The 19,300-nt window shown below is 45.0% G+C and overlaps 1 long non-coding RNA gene across 1 annotated transcript in view; it reads left to right on the forward strand.

The window, feature by feature from the left end:
* The first annotated feature begins 521 nt into the window (after window positions 1-521).
* Window positions 522-19,300, forward strand: part of LOC144180601 (uncharacterized) — a 100,776-nt gene continuing 81,997 nt past the window's right edge. Inside the window, exon 1 of the long non-coding RNA XR_013324469.1 lies at window positions 522-657. This is a non-coding gene — a long non-coding RNA (uncharacterized LOC144180601). The remainder of the gene's footprint in view (window positions 658-19,300) is intronic.

The raw sequence follows: 19,300 nt of genomic DNA on the forward strand, positions 1-19,300 counted from the left end.
ATAGAGCGTGCGACCACAAAGAGGTGCGTAAAATGAACGCACTGCACAGGTGCGGCGCCTGCTGATATCCCATATGCTTTCTTTCGTCTCCGCTGTAGTATTATGACAGTGTCTTAGTAAGTACACTAGAAATGAGATTGCGTCTGGGAATTCATGTCGGCGTGGGATGTTATGGGAAGAACATAGCTGCTGGCTTGGCATGTTTATCGTATTTCTAAGCATCTTATCTTGGGTTGGCTTTATTCACTTTGCATTGCGATGTGTACCAGGCTGCCGAAATTGCCGAAACACGAAAGCCGTCCATGCTCTTTGCTGGTCGCGGGGCCGCCGCAGCCATGGGTCATGCGCAGCCAATAGCGCAAAAAACAGACAATACTATAGATAGGACGATGTGGACCGTGCTAACATAAGCGCAGTCCTCCTCGTCCTCTTACTATACTTGCCTTTTTCTGCTGTTTTTTTTCTTCGAACATCTGCCAGCATTTCCAGTTTTTACATAAACCTTATCCGTGGCAGAGGTATGAAGCCGAGGCATGGCGTCTTCGGTGGAAAAGCAGGTGATCGTGTCAAACCTTGGTCATGAAGGAGTCGAAGGAACCTATGGCAGCCGCTTTTGCTACCCCTCGTCCGCTACTATCTCGCCGGACACCAGTGGACGTAAGTAAGCTATGTGAGGTAAACTGTATTTTGCTCGTGCACTTTTTTTCCAGTAAGCTTAGGCATATGCAAATGTTCAGCGCCGTTGAACTACATCTTCCATTATAGGTAAAGTAGGTTGAAAGTTTTGCACGTCTCGGACTGTGGGTTTCCAGAACTGTTAGTGTGCATTTATGTGGGCTACAACTTTTCAAGGGAGAACAATAATAATAATTGTTATTTTAACAGGGAACAGGTCGCAGGTGCCTGCGAAAAAAACCTTGTGGGGCCGTGCCTGGAGTTGGCCACACATCGGGCACCTAGCGATACCGATACACAAAATTGTCGTTTATCAAGGAAAAAAAAATAAAACAAGTAAAGAGATAAGGAAGAATGAACACAAATACGTGTAGAATAAAAGTGCCAGAAATAAAACGAAAGCTTATAGGCCAGCCGCATGTCTAATATTAGCACGACTGCTGAGCGAAAACAGTTGCGAAGGCAAAGAATTAAGAATAGAATAGACATAGAAAAAGAGCAACCGTTCACCATACTTGCTGCTAAACATACTTGATCAGCGTTGTCTCAATATAAACTCTCGCAGTTTTCTTACCTTGAGACTTTTTGTACTCATAATAACGATTTCCCACCGACTGCTATTAAAGTACATCGTAGGTTCTTTTTTCGTTTCCATGTTTTTTACAATCAGTTTGTAATGTACGAGCGTTGTTTGTACGGCTAGTTGCGTATGTGTTTTTTTTTATTCCTTGAAAATGACGCTCACACTAGTAGGTTGAATACTCCTGAAGTGAAGAAGTCTGGGTTACTTCGAGGGACATTAAAACGGACCACTTTCTGATTCTTTTCTTATTGCGCTGAGGGTGGGCATCGTGGGTTTCCATGTGCCGTGGCGGGCAGTACGAGGACTACCCTCGGACCGGAGGTCCCATTAAAATACGCGTTGTTCAACCTCACACTCATCGGCTTGGAAAGCTCCCTTCCAAGAACAGTTCACCTCTGGATTTCTGCGGATGACATTTGCATCTGGGCAGATGAAATGACTCGACGGCACTTGCGCGCGCAACTGGAAAAGGCTGCAGATTTTACCAACACCCATCTGCATAAGCAACGGTTGGAAGTGTCTTGGAGCAAATTCGCAGTGCTTGCATTCTCACGAAGCCTATGTATGCATACCTTTTGACAGTTAATGGCGAAAGGGTGTCTAATGTGAAATATGCTGAGTTCCTTGGCTTGGTTATCGACACAAACCTTTCCTGGAGCCCCAACGTTCGTTGTTTGAAGAAGAGGCTGTCTGAGTGGCCCATATTCTCCAGTTTATTAGCGGCTAGACGTGGGGAACGCATATGAAGTCAATCTTGCAGCTATACAACGCACTATTCTTGGGCTTCCTACAATACAGCCTGCCTGTACTTTCAGGTACATGCCGCACAAATATTCAGCAACTACAAGGCATACAAGCGCAGGCCCTACAAATTTGATTTGGCCTACCACGGTGCACGTTAACAGCTGCACCGATTGCTGTGGCTTGTGGATACCCCTTTTCTTGTCCACTTATGTGACAATACCCCTTGTCTTGTCCACTTATGCCACTCCCGCTTTGGTGTACGACGCAGCCTCGAGCATACCTTAATATCCCAGGCTTAACGAAGAAGCAAGATTTTCCAATGCTGGCAACGCTGATAGTTCCTGTTAGATGTGCTACTCTTGTAACAACCTAGGCTCGTGTTTTGCCGACGTTTGCCTGATGCGTGCTGCAGGAAACATCAACAGCAGGGCTAGCAGGACCTGATTAGCAGTGTAAGGGGGAGGAGCGGGGCTCAAGGCGTTTGATTTGGTTGGAACGGGGTCTGTAAAAGGTGGTGTGTCTCAGAACTTGCGATTGTAATCATGAGCAACTTTGTGTAAAAACCGTTATCGCAATATTGGCTAAATGCTAGTATGACGAGTAGTTCATGTGCTCCTAATGCAGCACTATATATTATGCACTCTTAGTTCCAACAGATGGTCGAACTGGTGATTTGTTCACTATCACAATTTTGCACTTTTAGCAAATTCTGTACAGCATATTAGAAACATGTTGAAAGCAAAAAAGTCGCTCTGGAGCAAGGTTGAAACAGCCATTAAAACGAGACGCCAACAAAAAAGAACTATGATTGGTTTCAGCACCTCAAATCTTTGAGTTGGCTATTTTTTAAGACGATTACGAGGCAGTTCTAGGTTCTTTGGAGAGGGCAAGGTATTACAGTCAAGCTTACACGGGCGCATCCAGGTGAAACAGTTGGGACTTTGAAAACACCACAAGCTGCACGCAAATGGAACATTATGCACAGCATGGGAATTCCAGCATTTCTTCACATGTACAATCGTTCATTGATTCTGCTTTTGGAATCTCTTTCACATTTCTTTTCATCTATATGAAAGTAATTTTCATCTTTATTTTCATTTATATTCCAGAAACGTAAGTTGCAGGGTTGTCTAGGTTCCCTACACTAAATTTCACAAATTTCACTACACACTGCGATCGTGTGTAGTGAACCAAGTCAACAGCTTCAAGCATTTAGGCGTAACGTTTACTAATTATCTTTGCTGGAACGTGCACATCGACATCTGCTCCTCCGTTTTTTTCGAAAACTGTGTTTCTTGAGACACAAAATAGGTAATTCCACTCTAAGTGTTAAACTTCATTGCTACCAATTATGCGTTAGACTGAAACTTCAGTATGCTCCATCATGGGAACAGGTTAAGCGCCAGGCACAACTGGAGGAAGGAAAACAGACAGGAAAGGGGCGCACTAACAACTAAGCTTTATTCGTTCCGAAAGCGATTATAAAGGCACAAAAAAACACCATGTGACACTAGTTGCACCACGTGTGGAAACGATTGCAGCTGCCGCACTCGCCTAACAAATCATCCAGATAATCCACCTCACTCGAAAGAAGGTCAACTGAAGGTTTGCTGACACATCGGTCCCCCATCTTTTTTATGACGTAGGCCTCGAACACTTCCCGTTCTTCTTTTTTGCGATACGAATGCAGCACTCGGGTCCTCTCAAACGCTGGTTCGCCGCCCTTTGGCTTGCAGTCAGTTTTACAGTGAAGAGCCAGATTGCTTCCTGTTCCCGTCTTCAGCGTCGCCGCAAGTTCACGCGACCGGTCGTTGTGGCAGCGCCCCGTCTGTCCTACGTATACACGGCCACACTTCAAGGGGATCTGATATACTACGTTTTTTGAACACTCCACAAACGCAGTGGCATGCTTCTTGCTGCAGACAGGAGGCCTGGGTCCGCATCGGTTAACTAAGCGGCACATACTTCCGTGGCCGTGTATACGTAGGACAGACGGGGCGCTGCCTCAACGACCGGTTACGTGAACATGCGGCGACGCTGAAGACGGGAACAGGAAGCAATCTGGCTCTTCACTGTAAAACTGACTGCAAGCCAAAGGGCTGCGAACCAGCGTTTGAGAGGACCCGAGTGCTGCATTCGTATCGCAAAAAAGAAGAACGGGAAGTGTTCGAGGCCTACGTCATAAAAAAGATGGGGGACCGATGTGTCAGCAAACCTTCAGTTGACCTTCTTTCGAGTGAGGTGGATTATCTGGATGATTAGTTAGGCGAGTGCGGCAGCTGCAATCGTTTCCACACGTGGTGCAACTAGTGTCACATGGTGTTTTTTTGTGCCTTTATAATCGCTTTCGGAACGAATAAAGCTTAGTTGTTAGTGCGCCCCTTTCCTGTCTGTTTTCTTCCTCCAGTTGTGCCTGGCGCTTAACCTGTTCCCATGATGAAGTACCAACTAGCTCGCATCGACACATTAATTCAGTTCAGTATGCTGCTGTAGTATGGGGCCCGTAAACCAAAAATAACACCGATAAACTATAAAAAATTCAGAAGAAAGCAATTGGGTTTATTTTTTCAAAATTTTGTAGTGGGAATTTTCCTTCTGAATAAATGATTGCCGATAACATTCCCATGCTCCACTTAAGATGACATAAACTTCGTCTCGATTTCCTGTGCTCACTTACTAACCGTGAATAGGACATCTTTCCGTCTCTGTATATGTTCGCCCTGACTACAAGGCCCCCCCCCCCCCTCCCTAGATCAAGACTGCCTATGTGGCCGATGCCCACACAGGCAGCCTAAAGTGAGCCGCATAGACGCTAGCGCCAGATTCCTCTCTAGTGTGTATAGTAAACTCCATGGTATCGATACCTAATAATATCGTTGTCCTCTGTTGCATACTCCAATGTCTGCTTCATCGTATTTAAGATTCAGGCGAGCGGTCGTATCCGACTGCCTCGGTCATATTTTCTGGTTTACGGCGGTGAGGTACTTCCACGGACACTTAATGAGCGTGGTTGATAGCTAATGGCTAGCATACGCGGGAAAATCGCGAAATGAGCCTAATAACGCCGTATGGGTGAAAAAAACTTGCTATGCTTTGTGTGCATCGCCGAATCATGAAATTCTTTTTTGATTTCAGCAGGTGCATTACAAAATTGCTCATTGTCAAGTTATCCGATGACGTCAAAATCAAGTATACTGCAGTAATTATTTGTAACAGAAAACCAGCTATCGCTAGCCACCGTGTGACGATAAGGTTTTTGTTCACTGGTCCATTCTTTGCTTGACTACTATATACTTGGTGCCGGAGAGGGAGTGCTGTTTCTGGTTTCAGGCTGCGTACGGACAACGTCTGATAAAACTACTCAATTGGGCGAATTGGTCGGTAGTTTGCCTCAAATTCACGAAGAAAGACTTGTCGGAGTTCGGAGTAAGTGCTCCTTCCGACAAACACTGTGTTTGACGTGTTTTTCCTTTGAGAGGGAAATCTAGGCAGAAGCAAAAGCTCCGGGCCGGATAGCATTTCGAAGAGTCGTATGTCATGAAGATGGACGTACAGTGCCTTAGCGCCACTTAAGTCATCTCCAGTGTGCCGAACAGAACGCTTCAGAAACTTCGCTTTGATCGTTAATGGTACTTCCTGGCCACCGCAATGTTTGGACAGCACGCGTACTCCCGGTGCCAAACGACATGTTTATAGGAAGGGCCATTCATGGCCTCTGGGTTCCTCTTTTTTGTCAAAGTGAGGAGTGGGCGGAGTGTTGTCGCACTGATTGTTTGTACTATTCGCCTTCGTTTGATGCAGTCTTCTTTGCGACTGTAGACGAGGCATCGTTTCGTATTGAGTGTGGGTTTGTTTGGCTACTTGCTATTTTTTCTGGCGGTCACTAGATTCTTACCCTGGCGCTTACCCTAATATATATAAGAGCCGGCGATGCCTCATTACTTTTCATCTGATGTTACCGCAGTTCTGGTGGTGTTTGATTGATTCTAGTAATCTATGGATTCAAGAAAGAGCTTATCCGCGCATTAGATAGTATAGGGTATGTGCAGAAGCCCCTTCGCTTTTAGAAGACCCGTTATTTGTGTTCAGGCGATGTCTTGATGAGCCATTATACATAAATTTAGTGAGTATAAGCATTCATATTTAGCATTTATCTGTCGGTTGAAAGCTGTGGGAAGGTCGCCTTTGTGATGGCTGCGTTGTTGGGGTAGTTTTGGTCGCGCTGAGATGGCGTGTCGCAGCTTGTGCACATTGACGACCACCTGTTTCTCATCGACCTCTTGTTTATGATGGGCGTAGTGACGTTTTGTATGCATCGAGGCGGGTAATCACTGCCATGCTTCAGAACGTGTGAGGAACGCACCAGGGCGTACAGCTGTGCATGTGTCACCGGGTTTCGTCTTAATAAGTGCGTCTTCGCTTCTCTTGATGGTTCGCGTTTTTTTAGCCTTAAAGCGACTTCGCCTCCAGAAGTTGCTGTGAGATAGGCTCTCAAAGCTCTCGTGTGGGCAGTGGACCGGCAAGGTTCCTGGTGTCGTCACCCAGCATTGAACATTCTAGGTAGGCACATGATCAACGGGTTATGTAATTGATATCAAACAAGACTGCCGTGCGGAGCGTAACGAGGAAAAGGGCATGCCAGTGTTCCCATGAAACGCAGGATAAGGTAGGCCTGGGGCGCAGCGCACCGGAAACAGACGTAAACCAATGACTTCGACGACAGTCATTGATCGCTGCAACACTGCAAACATTGGAATACAATCAGATGGGCAAGTCACAGAGCGCCCTCGTAGAGACACCAAACTGATTAAAAAAGCTAGTATAAAACAGACAAGATTTTGGGTAGTAAATACACTTCAAAATTTCTCAAATGTACAAAAAGATGTGTTAAGCGAAGCATATTACTTCGGGTACCAGCACAGACACGCGTCGTAGCGCTCCTCTCACATAAAAGCAAGCGCCTCGTGCTCGGTTTGGGGCCCTGACGGAATCGCCACTGGTCCCGCCTTCGCCATTCCCCAACCAGATATGCTCCGCCGGTGACTTCCGCAGTTAAAGCGTCTAATAACTCGTTCGTTCCAAGAGGAGCCGTGCGAAAAATGGGATAAAGGAGAGGAGCATGGGCGCGTGCCTCAAAGAATTATACAAACCGGTGCTGGCTACATGAAAAGTCGCATTGCGTTCGTCCATACACCAGCCCTGCGGCGAACAACGTCTGTGTTTTTTCTCGCTGTCCGATTGTGCGCGCGTTCAATGCGTACTATAGCCTGAAAACTACGCTTTCAGTCGGCCAACTTCGTTTAACGCGTGTAAGCACGCAACAAAACCCATTCTAATGAATGATCGCATTCCACGCTTGATGGAAATAAAAGTCGCTCATTCCTTTCTCCCAAATTCTGTGTCATCTCTATATCGTGTCCTAAAAGGCATGGCTTCTCATCTGCCTGCACAGAGTGGAATGCCTCCTGACTTCGTATATATATACGCATAATCAGTGTGCTCTAATGTTGAGGATTAGCCTCACAGCTGTATATTCAAGGTGTCCAAAATATGGCCGTTAAGTGCGTGTTTCGGGATAAAATAAGTATGGCGGTGGAAAAACACCTAGGTGAATGATGCCCATCAACTGTACATACCGCCATCGCTGCCTTGTGCAGCAGGGCTGATGGACTCAACCATTTCATCGATCCGCGCAGTAAATCACTAAATCATTCATTCGCACGTGGTTATGCACAGTCGCAGCTGCTAAAACCAAAGAAAATATAAATACGAGGATACGAAAGCAAGTGCGGTCGTCCCGTGTTCATCTTTGTGGATCTGTTCGCGCTTTAGTTCAATTTAGTACAGGATGTAACCTGACCAATTATATGGCTTACGTATTGCTGTATTGCTGCAGGCTTCTCCAGCGGTACTCAGAGTTTACTCCGGTTAAAACACCTCCCGTGTACAGAACCGACGCTTGCAGACACCTTCGGCAACATAGAAGTAGTTCGCGTCTGTTCCGCTGACCTTGGTACGGCACGGTATCGGCGCCTACTACGACCTTACGGTAGGCAATAGTGACACATCCTGCGCCGAAATCCTAGTCCAAATACACAGCCGTACAAGCTGGCGGAGGTCAGTTAATAACACAGCGAAGGCAGCTATGGGTTTGTTGGTGTTTCGTGTTTAGTTGGACGATTGTTCCAAACTTTACCCAAACGTTTAGTTCGCAACGTTTGTGCTCAAACATAGTGTGTTTTGGGTGCGATCAAAAACGCTGCGGGACTTTCTTCACTAGATGAATACAGGGATCGATCAAGTTTCTTGAGCGCAGTCATCCGAATAGAAGAGCATGTCCTGCGAGCTGTCGTATTGGGGATGTAAGATACTGTAGGCGCACACTCAAACACGTATGTGTCACCGTGGTTATACGGACGTGTTTTGCTTCGCGTGTGTAAATTCCGAAAGCACTAGGACTGTGCGTGCTGGCTTCGTGTATGTTTAGTGGGTAGCAGACTCCAGCTACTATGCAAATATTTCCGCTGATGGTACGTGTAGCCATTTAGTAGGCGGGGCGCGTCCCATTTAGACTTAACGGAGGTCATAACTGAAGTTTCGTTGGTGCATCTTTGAAAATGGGTGAGCCCTTGTACCTCTCGTGATTCTGTTGCTCTGCCTAACGCGCACGCCCTGCTTCCGACTTCACGTTTACTGAAAGCTTTGATATACGTTCACACTTTTTAAGGCCGCTCCTCATTAGTCAGGCAAAACCTTGAACTTTTTTTAGTTGATGTGTGCCTACTTATCTGATCGTACTTCCCTTCTATTTGATGCTGACGTTGTCAAGCATATAAAATTGTGGGGCAGAGCTTTGAGTATTGTAAAAGTTTCCGCCATGCGCGCATGATACATTTACCTGAAAACCTGTAATTTACGCCACCAGTTTGAGCGACGACCCATATTATCTTCACAAGGAACTCTGAATTCAATAGAGGCTTTTAAAAGAGGAGAATATATATGGGGCCCTATCGACGCGCGTCCCACGTTTTCGGCCGCTTCCGGGTGACGCCGGCAGCTCGAAAACTTTCAGGAGGCGTTGACAAAGGGCTCCAGGGGAGCCGAGAAGAATGATGTCACGGTACCCTAATAAAGCTCCCTCCACCACTGGCTCCAATTTTATGTAGTTTGTTCTGAATCATTTATTTATGCACGCTGCTTACATTCTGCAAAGCTGCTGTAAAACATGCCTTCTGCTAGCGCGTGGTAACCCCAAGTAACACAGTGATGTTGAGTGCAAAATTTCTGATACATGCTGTGTAGAATTTTATCGCCTCGCAAAGGAAATAAACACACTCATTTTTCAAAAATCCTGTGTATCATAATTCGTTCCGAGATCAGTTATTTATTTAATTATCCCAATAACAATGCCGCTGCCAAGGTGACTCAGTAGACATTTAAACCTCGATTGGGGATAAAATCTGCACTTCTGCTCAGCAGGCACCCATTTGGCCGCAACAGAGAAACGTGCGGCTTTTCCCGTAAGCTTTTGCAACTTTTGTCCTCCAAGAAAAAATATTTGCAAGGATTTGAGAAATATATAACAACAAGATGATATTAAATATAATTGAACTCCGTTGTCAACATCAACACAATGATAATAAACACTGCGGGTGCATGTTTTTAAGAGTTTTAAGCCTAAGCCTGATGTAAAAATAGCGGTAGGAAATCGCATGACGTATCTAGGCGATCCTAATATTAGATTTGAATTCTCCGCGGAGCGTGGATAACGCAGAATTTGGACGCAAACTGTCCTAAGGTTTTACGGCGGTATAAATTTGTGTGCTGCGAAATGCCACACCCACAACTTGTTCCCACTTGAATCAACTAACTGACTCCCTTTTAATTATCATCTATTTTTAATTGACGGCCTGACGCTCGCAATTACAATGACATATTTTGCTACGTGCTTTTCATGCGAGAATACTATGGCAATAAAAATTGGCGAATACGGTGTGAGCTACGGACGGGAGCTGTTATCATAATGGCCAGTCCACTTTTGTAGGTATATTGGGATCCGTCGAAACACCGTTAGGTACTCCATACTGAGAACCCCTGAATGTGTAATATGGCCCCTTTGTAAAACTTGAATTGCGAAGGTCATGTAGCATTGATGTAGTACCTTGGGAACCATATTAATTTCGCATTGACGTTCTGCAAGCAGACATAGCACGACATCAAAAACCCTTTTTCTTATGCTTGTGAAAATTTGGGGGCCACCGCGAGTTGACAACTAAGGGTTTCTCCTCACATAGGGAGACAAGTTGTGTCTCATTGAAAAAGCGCGCTTGTTCTCTGCAACAATCTAAGAAAGGTGGAAACTTCGAGGGCACCGTGGGTGATCTCCGGCTGCTCTCATCCTCCGAAACAGGATAACATAGTCGCGCGCGCCCAGCTGTGTGCAGGATAAAGCACCAAAAACAAATATTGTTCGGCTAAGTAGGCGGGTATTCCCACTGACACGATATAAACAGAAAAATTGGGAAATAGGGGAAAGCCGCTGATACTGTCCTTCTGTCAACACAAGACTCGTTTGATACTTGCATTTACAACCTTCAAGCAGATGCCGCATCTATCATGGGCTGTTGTGCGGGTAAAGGAATCGGAATTAACAGACAAGAGACTAAACTTGTTTGCTTTCATAATCCCCACAGAAGAATTGATCATTGTGTGCCATTTTTTGTTCATGACTCAAATTGTAATAAATGCAAATTCATGCCACTTTAGTTCTCAAGTAATATAAAATATTTAGGCACCATGTTTGATTGTGATGTGACATGGGATACGCATTTCACAGGTATTAGCAAACAGCTGAGTTCAGTATCTTACCTCCTGTATAACTCTAGACACCTGCTTCCATTTTCTGTCCGTAAAGTTATTGTTCATGCACTTGTGTAGAGCTACCTTGGGTACGAAATTACTATATTTTATCCCTGCAAATTTACATGGCGGGTAAAATTGAATACTATCTTAAAATCTATCCTTCGAAACGTTGCTTATAATAAGACAGTTCCTATGAATAACGATTTTTTATATTTTCTTTTATTTGATGCACTATTTTTTCAGACCGTGGTTACAAAACATTTTTGGGAGAGTGATTTTCTTTTTCCGTTGGTCCCTGCCAGACAAGTGAGACACCATGATAAATGTACTACCCCAGACTGTTACACCCATTTCGGCGACTATACAAGACAGTATTATGTTCCCAACATATGTAATTCTTTGTCTGCTGATCTATACTCGCTTTCCTCAAAACGTGCACTGTAACTGTACGTTAGAACCAAACGTTAGAACCAATCATTCGACTGGGTCGTAGTTCTAGACTAGTTCTTTTGTGTTCTTTTGCGTTGGTTTAGATTTTTGTACATCCTTGTTATTGTACTAGTTTCTATTTTTTAAATGTACCTGTTCAATGGCTTGGTTTGGTCTACTTTTGTTCTATAGCTTCCCTCGTTCTGTAGCTTCTTTACGTAAAACTTGCTAACCTTATTTTTACCTTGCACACTTGTCGCTGACTACCGGAGACAGCCCGATGAGCCTTGTGGCTTGAGTTGACCGGATTTTGTGATATGACTTCCTTTTTAAGAACTAAAGGCTTAATATTATTGTTTTTGTTATTGTTATTATTACAAGGGCTGCCTCTTCAAGCCGTTCGAAGGCAAATTCCAGCCTGGTATGCTGCACAGTTGTGAAATAACTGAAAATGATCAGTAAGTACGATAGTCTCGACATTTACTATCAAAACAATCGAGGTCTACGAACTAAGTCCTCTGAATTTATTAGGAATATTCTATGCTCTAAATTTTCTGCTATTGTTATTACTGAAACCTGGCTTTCAGATGACCTCTCGTCTTCCGACTATTTCCCTTCTAACTATGAAATCTTTACAACAGTAAGAACGTTAACTGGACCTAAACAAAAAGGGGGCGGTGTTCTCATTGCCCTTGATCGCTCAGTGCAATGGAGGTGGCGTGCTGACCTCGAGACCCTAGATGAATCATTCTTGCTTGAGGTTGGCCTTACGAGGGCCGAGAAGCTACTCATCGCGGCATTCTATATAACCCTTGATGTATTACCTTCTGAATTTATTCGAACACTCACATGTGTAGAAAATGTCTTAAATGCGCACTCCAACCATCCTTGGTGACTTCATCACCCCAGCTATTCGCTGGAACAGTCTTTCCTTTGAGCACAAAGACCAATATGCAGCGCAGAAATGCAGCATGTTATTAGATTTTTAGTCATTCACCTCCATGCAGCAGTTTTGTCGCATAGAAAACTCTTGTGTTAATGTTCTAGATGTGTTCTTCTCAAACATAAAAGCGTACAAGTGTGTGCCTCTGATATTTCTCTTGTACACCTTGACAAGTTTCACCCCCCTCTTATTGTCTCTGTCTCAATCGCTGCCCAGTATCGCGATGGCGGTGCTGACGATTGTGAACTCCCGCGATATGCATTCATACAAGGAGATTATGCTGGGCTGTCTTACTTTTATTCATCCGCTGAATGGTCAAGTGTTTTTGATGTCAGTGATGTTGATAAACAGGTTCGACGTTTTAACAAAATTGTCAGGAGTGGCATGGAAAAGTGCATCCCTCTTTATAACCTGTTCATTGCAAATTTCCCCACTGGTTCTTTAAAGAACTTCGAAGTTCACTTAAACTCAAGGACGTCGCCCACAAAAAGGCAAAGCGTTCTGGGCTCGACAAGTGGAAAGCTGAGTTTAGTCTGTATCGCTCACTTTGTAAAAGCCTCTACCGGCGTGACCACGATCTTTATATAGAGTCCTTGGAGGCTGCTGCATCTCAGAAAGCGGCTCACTCCGGGAGGTATGTACGCGGCCGTTCTAAGGCGTCCAAAGAACCAACTCGTGTGCTTAATTCCGAAGGTGAACAGGTTGAGGATGTTGCCACCAGCTTTGCTTAGTACTTTCATTCTGTCTTTCAACTGTGAGATGGTAACGACGAACGCCTATCATTCAATAGAATGCCTAATTTTAATACACCTATGTTCGATGAAATATTTGTCAACGATAGCCTTAAATGGATGAAACCATCATTTTCCTGTGGCGCAGATGGAATTCCTGCAGCCCTCATGAAGGCTTACGGCAACATTTGTTTGCCTGTTTTAACTTCAATGTATAATAACTGTTTTCTTTACGGCAAATTTTCTCATGCATGGAAGATCGCTCGAATTTTTCGTCCATCAAGTCTGGTCATAAGTATGGAATACTCAATGGAACAAGGCTGGAATAATCAAGTATGGGGATAAGTCAGCCATTACTAACTATCGCCCCATCTCACTCCTTTGTGTAGCCTCAAAACTTTTTGAGTCAGCTCTGCACAAAGTTCTTGCGGCCTGCGTCAAGAACGTTCTGATAACTAATCAGCACAGTTTTTTCTCGGGTCGATCGACGGTTACAAATCTTGCCAGCTTTATGACACAGGCTTCGGCTGCAGTTAAGCGAAAACGGCCAGTTCGACTTCATATATTTCGACCTCAGTAGGGCGTTTGACTTGGTTAACCATCAAGTAGAATTTAACAAGCTCAATGCATCCGGTGTAGATGGAGCCCTTGTGGCTTTGTTGTGCAACTATCTCCTTAACCGGTCATTTTACGTAGATGTAAACAACAAAACGTCCGGTGTTTACACTGCAACAAGTGGTGTACCTCAAGTTTCCGTGCTGGGTCCACTGTTGTTTTCTATATTTATAAACGATGTGTCAACAGTCGCAACAAAATCTTCATTTCTTCTCTAAGCTGATGATGTCAAACTATTTAGGCACATAAGCGTTGTTCAGGACTGCCGTGCCCTGCAGAGTGATGTGTCGGAATTATGGGGCTGGTGCAGCAAAAAATGTCTGATTTTGAAACCTGCTAAAACAAAGGTTATCGCGTACAGCCAGAAAACCCATCGTCTGCTGTTTTCCTACCGTATTGAGGGAGTTCCTCTGCAAAGGGTTGAGAAGAATAGGGACCTCGGGGTGCTTTTCGACAGTACCCTCTCTGTTTCATCTCATATTAGGCTAATCACACGGCGAGCGCTACGCACTCTTGAAAATGTTTGTAGGATTTCAAAAAAAGTGGATGCCCCCAGTGCGTAGGGGGCATCCACCCCTGAATCAGTAATCACATGTGGTGGATAACAATACCGCCTCTCGAGGACGGCGCTCGCTGCACCTGTAACGGATAATAGGTCACCCCCATTGTCTTTGGGATAATTACCCCACCGTCGCGTTTACCTTACCTGCTTCGTAGAAGGACATGGTATTTAAGTGGGCCGACATTGGTACGTTTTGTCACTTGTGTTCTTACGATACCATGGCACGGCTGCCTGTAGTTATAACTGCCGAAGGGCAACTGCCCTGCGACGAGCACCGTAGGGAACTGCAGAGAGAATGTACTCCTCACGGTCCGGTGGCTTGTACAGAAGAAGACCATGAATAAAAGCGCAGCCAATTAACGCGAACGGAACCTTTGCAACGTTGAGATGCGGATAAGGCTACGATAGGTAATCGGCCTCAAGAGGAGAGAAAAAAGCAACTGCAGCGGTGCCAACACAAAGTTCAACAGCGACCTTAAGGAGGGACACTTCGAAGCTAGTTGCAAAGTGTGTGACCAGTTGTGGTTCAATAATGAAGTGGTGCGGATCGGTAACATGTGTGACATCAACACCAAAGAGTCGAGTGTTGGCAGAGGATTTCTGGATGCCGCCAACTTGGAAGACTTCAAGGTCTGCAACACAAGCAGAGTCCCTACAATGGGTCTCCCTTGTGAAACGTGTAAAGCGCAGATTGAATATTGTCTTATTGTTTAATGTTGACTGATGCGTACGCCAGATCATTACGTTCCGCCAATTTCTGATTGGCTGGTCAGCTTTTCTGGTTGCTCGTCTTCGAAAACTGGAAGGGTTAAAATTTTTCGGCATTGCGTACACGTGACTACGGTAGTCTCAGGGAGCGTTGAAAGAGCTTGTGACGAACGCAGCCGGCACAAGAAACCAACTTTGACTTGAAGCCATTTCGCAACTGCGAGCGCTGCGTCACCCCGGCTACTGCACTCGGGCCTAACCGTGACGTCTTTCGGTCCACACACAATATTGGGGCCCAGACTACCATCCCCCTTTCTAGATTAGCTCCGTCCTTCCTGTGTTTCACTTTGACGGGGCAGATTAGTGACAAAAAGTATTTCCCGAAGCCCTACTTATTGCCTACGAAACTATGCGTGTCATGAGCAGCGACAAATGGAAAATGAGCTGTTGACTTTTGGAAGACCTTCCAAATGAGCTCTATTTCTTCTCCTGCGGAATGACGCCCCCTCGAACTAATAAATGGCTATAGGTCTGCGCGCAGGAACTAGATATTGAACTTTTGGGTATGCCACAAAAGATTTGATACGCAGTGCTCGCCTTAAATTAAAACTCTGCCTGAAAGCCACACAAGGAGACACTAAATATATCTCTTGTTAGAAATCAAGCACATGAATAAATAGTGAGCTTCGTGTCACATTTCTTATAAATAATGTTCGGTCATCGGAGCAATCTCTTTGTTTCGTGTGATGCTTTGTTATTCTTGGGCTTTCTTACACCACCTCTAACAGGGATATTGCAAACAATAGTCTTCGCCTTCTGCTGTGTAACATTTGGGCTTTCTTTTACCGCCACTAGCAGGGGTCTTGCGGATGGTTCTCTTCGTGTGTTCCATTTTAAGAAGCTCAAGCTATCCTATGTCACATTTTCTGTTTCGCAACTATTACGTTAACTCACGGGTTTCAATTTCGGAGAGTTTATTTCTTCAACGCTATTTCAACGGGGCATTTCTCGGCGCTGTTGTTGCAAGCAGATCAATCCGTACCCTCAATCCGTACCTTCCACGATGGTAATGGCTGACACCGACCCCAGAAAAGGTAAAGCAACAGCCTTTTGAGATCGAGATTAATTATCTGATAGCGCAACGTAATGGAATCCTGAAGGGCTGTTCGTGGTTCGCGTATCATGTCGTGTCACATTTTTTTCCTGCTATAATACAACCCGTTATTTCCGAGGTCTGCCTCAGGAACTTCCTCCGTGCGCGAAAAAGCGCGGATCTCTCGTGGTGATGGCAGCAGAAAATAACGCATCGCGGTACGAAAAAAGGGTGCTAGCTTTGAACGCGATCTGTGCTTCACTCTGTCTAGAATGCATGTTCGAAAACTACAGAGGAAATGTAAAGGGTAGGATTATCACTCGCAGACTGCGCAGAGATGCGAAGGCGCTGTTGGACTTGTTGGACTTGTCCGCAAGGATCAATGTGATGCAGAAAATGTCCCGAAAAACGTTCTGGGCGAATTACAAAACCTCTATCTAAATTAAATCACTGACCAAACAAATTCAACCTTTTGTTTGCATAGAATACTTAGAGCAGGACTAGGCTACTAAGAACTAATACCAAGACGAAATGATTAATGCATGTGGCAGTTGTACTTGCGATAGAAAACCCAAACATTTGAACCATACAACACTGCCTGATAACCGAGATAATAAATTCATCAGGAAATCTCAGTTTTAACGTTGAGTGAACGGTACAGCACGACGACCCAAGTTATTTTCAAACACTTCATAAACAATTATTGATTGATTGTAGAGTTAACGCGCCGACGCAACGCAGGCGATGAGGCGCGCCATAGTGGAGGGCTCCGTCATTATTTCGACCACATGGGGGTCTTTAACGTGCGCCGATATCGGGTACACACGGGCGTTTTTGCTTTTCGCCTGCATCAGAAAAGTGGCCGCCGCCGCCAGGAATCGAACCCGCGACCTCGTGCTCAGCAGCGCAACGCCTTAGCCACTGAGCCACCGTAGCGGGTAGTTCACAAACAAGCCGTCTTGCCAGAAACCTCGCCTCCATCAGATTTTTCAACCCAAGGAGAACGTCAGAATGCGTCGTTCTCGTCGTCTGCGCTTGATCTTCAAACTGAAAATACCTTACACTTGTGCGCATTTCATTATTTCCCCGAGAAGCGCACGAGCAAAACACGCTACTCATGGACTACCATAACGACGACACAGCCTTTGTATAGCGTATGTCTCGAGAGTGAGATCACGAATGTGCCACCTGAAATATTGAAATGGAAAGACGAGACACAAGTGCTTGCAACTAACGAACAAGCCATCACGTTTTGGAGAGATATCCTAAGTAAGTGGGTCTTCAAACAACATGACAACAAATTTTAACGACAAGAGTACGCGACAGAAACCGCTCCAAGAACCAGAACCGTGTCTCACAATTACACTCCAACTGGCAAAGTACAAACGTCAAGGAAGAGGCACTAAGGAGCTAGAAACGTTTACGCCAAGATGTATGTAAATTGGATGAATGCACGTCTTTGAAAGCGCGGAAGGTGGATTTTCCAATTTCAGCCTGGCTACGCCTTCTGCACCAACAATACCGGCATACGCTAAAAGACGGCCCTTGTGGCGTTTAGTCCTCCAGATTGCCCCTGAGGATCTGACAGAAAGGAAGTCAATATACAGTCATGCACAAATGTACGCGAACAGAAAAATATGAAACAGGACGTGCTAAACCAAAGCACATGAATTGTAGATATCAAATAGCGACCCGCTAGTGGTATATATGGTAAGACTGTTCTACTTTGAGACCTCCTTCTGTACTAATGACTACATGCGATGTGTATGTACCCAAAAATGTTTAATAAAATTCTTGAGTCCTTGAATCTTTGACACACTTCTACACTTTGTTACTGTAATAAAGCCACCCGGCAAGTTCACTTGCACGGAAAGAATCGCGCTATTTTTGCGTTGTGGTTCATATTGTAGCGGTGTCTATTACAGTGGCGACGCGGTCACTCCCGCTGATGCTAGCGCGAGACGGGACTGGACGAAGAGAAGGACGAAGGTCTCTTGCCGGTGCTCTTGCTCCAGCTGGGTCGCCATTTTGACTCTCCGTGTTCGCATTTCGTTTGCCTATTACTGTACTTTCCGAGAGAGGGTAAAATAGAAAAAAATTTTGTAAGAATTGGGCGTGCGGACTCATCACGGCTTTACAAGCAGCAGCGCTGTACCGATAAGATCATCATCATCGGCGCCCGTAATCAAGTGAGAAGATCTAGCTCGAGCTGCTTCGTCTATCTCGCCACGCCATCTGGTGAAATTGAACACCACTGTATCACCGGGGCGTTGCAGCCCTTGGTCTCTCTCATTTTTCACTGCCCTTCCAGAAGGAGAGGGAAGAGGTGCTGCCGCCTTGTTAAGGGTACACGGATGGATAATCTAATATTTTCATTTTTTACCTGTTTCCGTGTAAAATTTGAATTTTAGGAAGTGAATCGTACTTGTGCCAATTGGAGCTGTGTACTCTACTTAGCCGACGCATATGATGGTGGTAAAATCAACGAAGAAGCACTTTGCAACTGCGAGCACCACGTGATTACACTCCCGCGTGCGACGGACACTCGGGAGACCTACCCTTTCCCTTGCCAAAACATGACGCCATGGCGGAGCGTGGTTATATACCATCAATCGGTCCCGTGCCCTTTTGTGTTTTGTTTTTGTTAATTTTTTCGCATTTATAACGGTGTCGTCAATACCAGCGTAAGAAAACACAGTACACAAAACCGAGGTACGATGAACAGAAGGCAGATTATCTGTTTTTTTTTGTTTGTTTCCACAATGGAAACTGTGCCGACAATGCCCGATCCCTGTCGAAATCAGTCGGCATTTGATTATTCGCTTCTCGAATGGCGTTGGAAAACCCTTCAGGCCAACTAAAAGCGGCATTTGCTACGGCCGCAGGCAGCCGAAACAGAGTTTGTTACTTTTGCAGCCTTCCGTTGTCTTATTCTCCAAAAGTCTGCTGAAGGCTGTTTTTTTATTATACACCACACTGATGCCACACTGATTTCAAAACTTTGAGGCCACTGACGCTGACGCTCGTGGTAGAGGAACATGAAGCGTCTGTGAATTAGGCTGGTGGCAAAGCTCGACCATTTTGTAGGTTTACGCTTTTCGACTATCGCAATGAGATTGCAAACTTCACATGTAAACATGAGGCTGAATGTCAACATGGTCCCAATTTTTTAGACAGGATGGAGTACCACTGTAAACGCGCTTTACATTTCCAAACAGCTAGGCCTACTTCCATGCATATAATGGCATAATATAAAAGACATGAAGGCTTCATTCGTGTTCGTAAACTAGGGGCAAACTATGACTTTGTGATCGTGCTGTTTCTGACCGTCCATATCTTGGCAGCAGTTTTCAGA

Source organism: Haemaphysalis longicornis, unplaced genomic scaffold (genome assembly GCF_048455015.1).
Source record: "Haemaphysalis longicornis isolate Haplotype H1 unplaced genomic scaffold, Haemaphysalis longicornis Haplotype H1 scaffold_4, whole genome shotgun sequence".
Lineage (NCBI taxonomy): Eukaryota > Metazoa > Arthropoda > Arachnida > Ixodida > Ixodidae > Haemaphysalis > Haemaphysalis longicornis.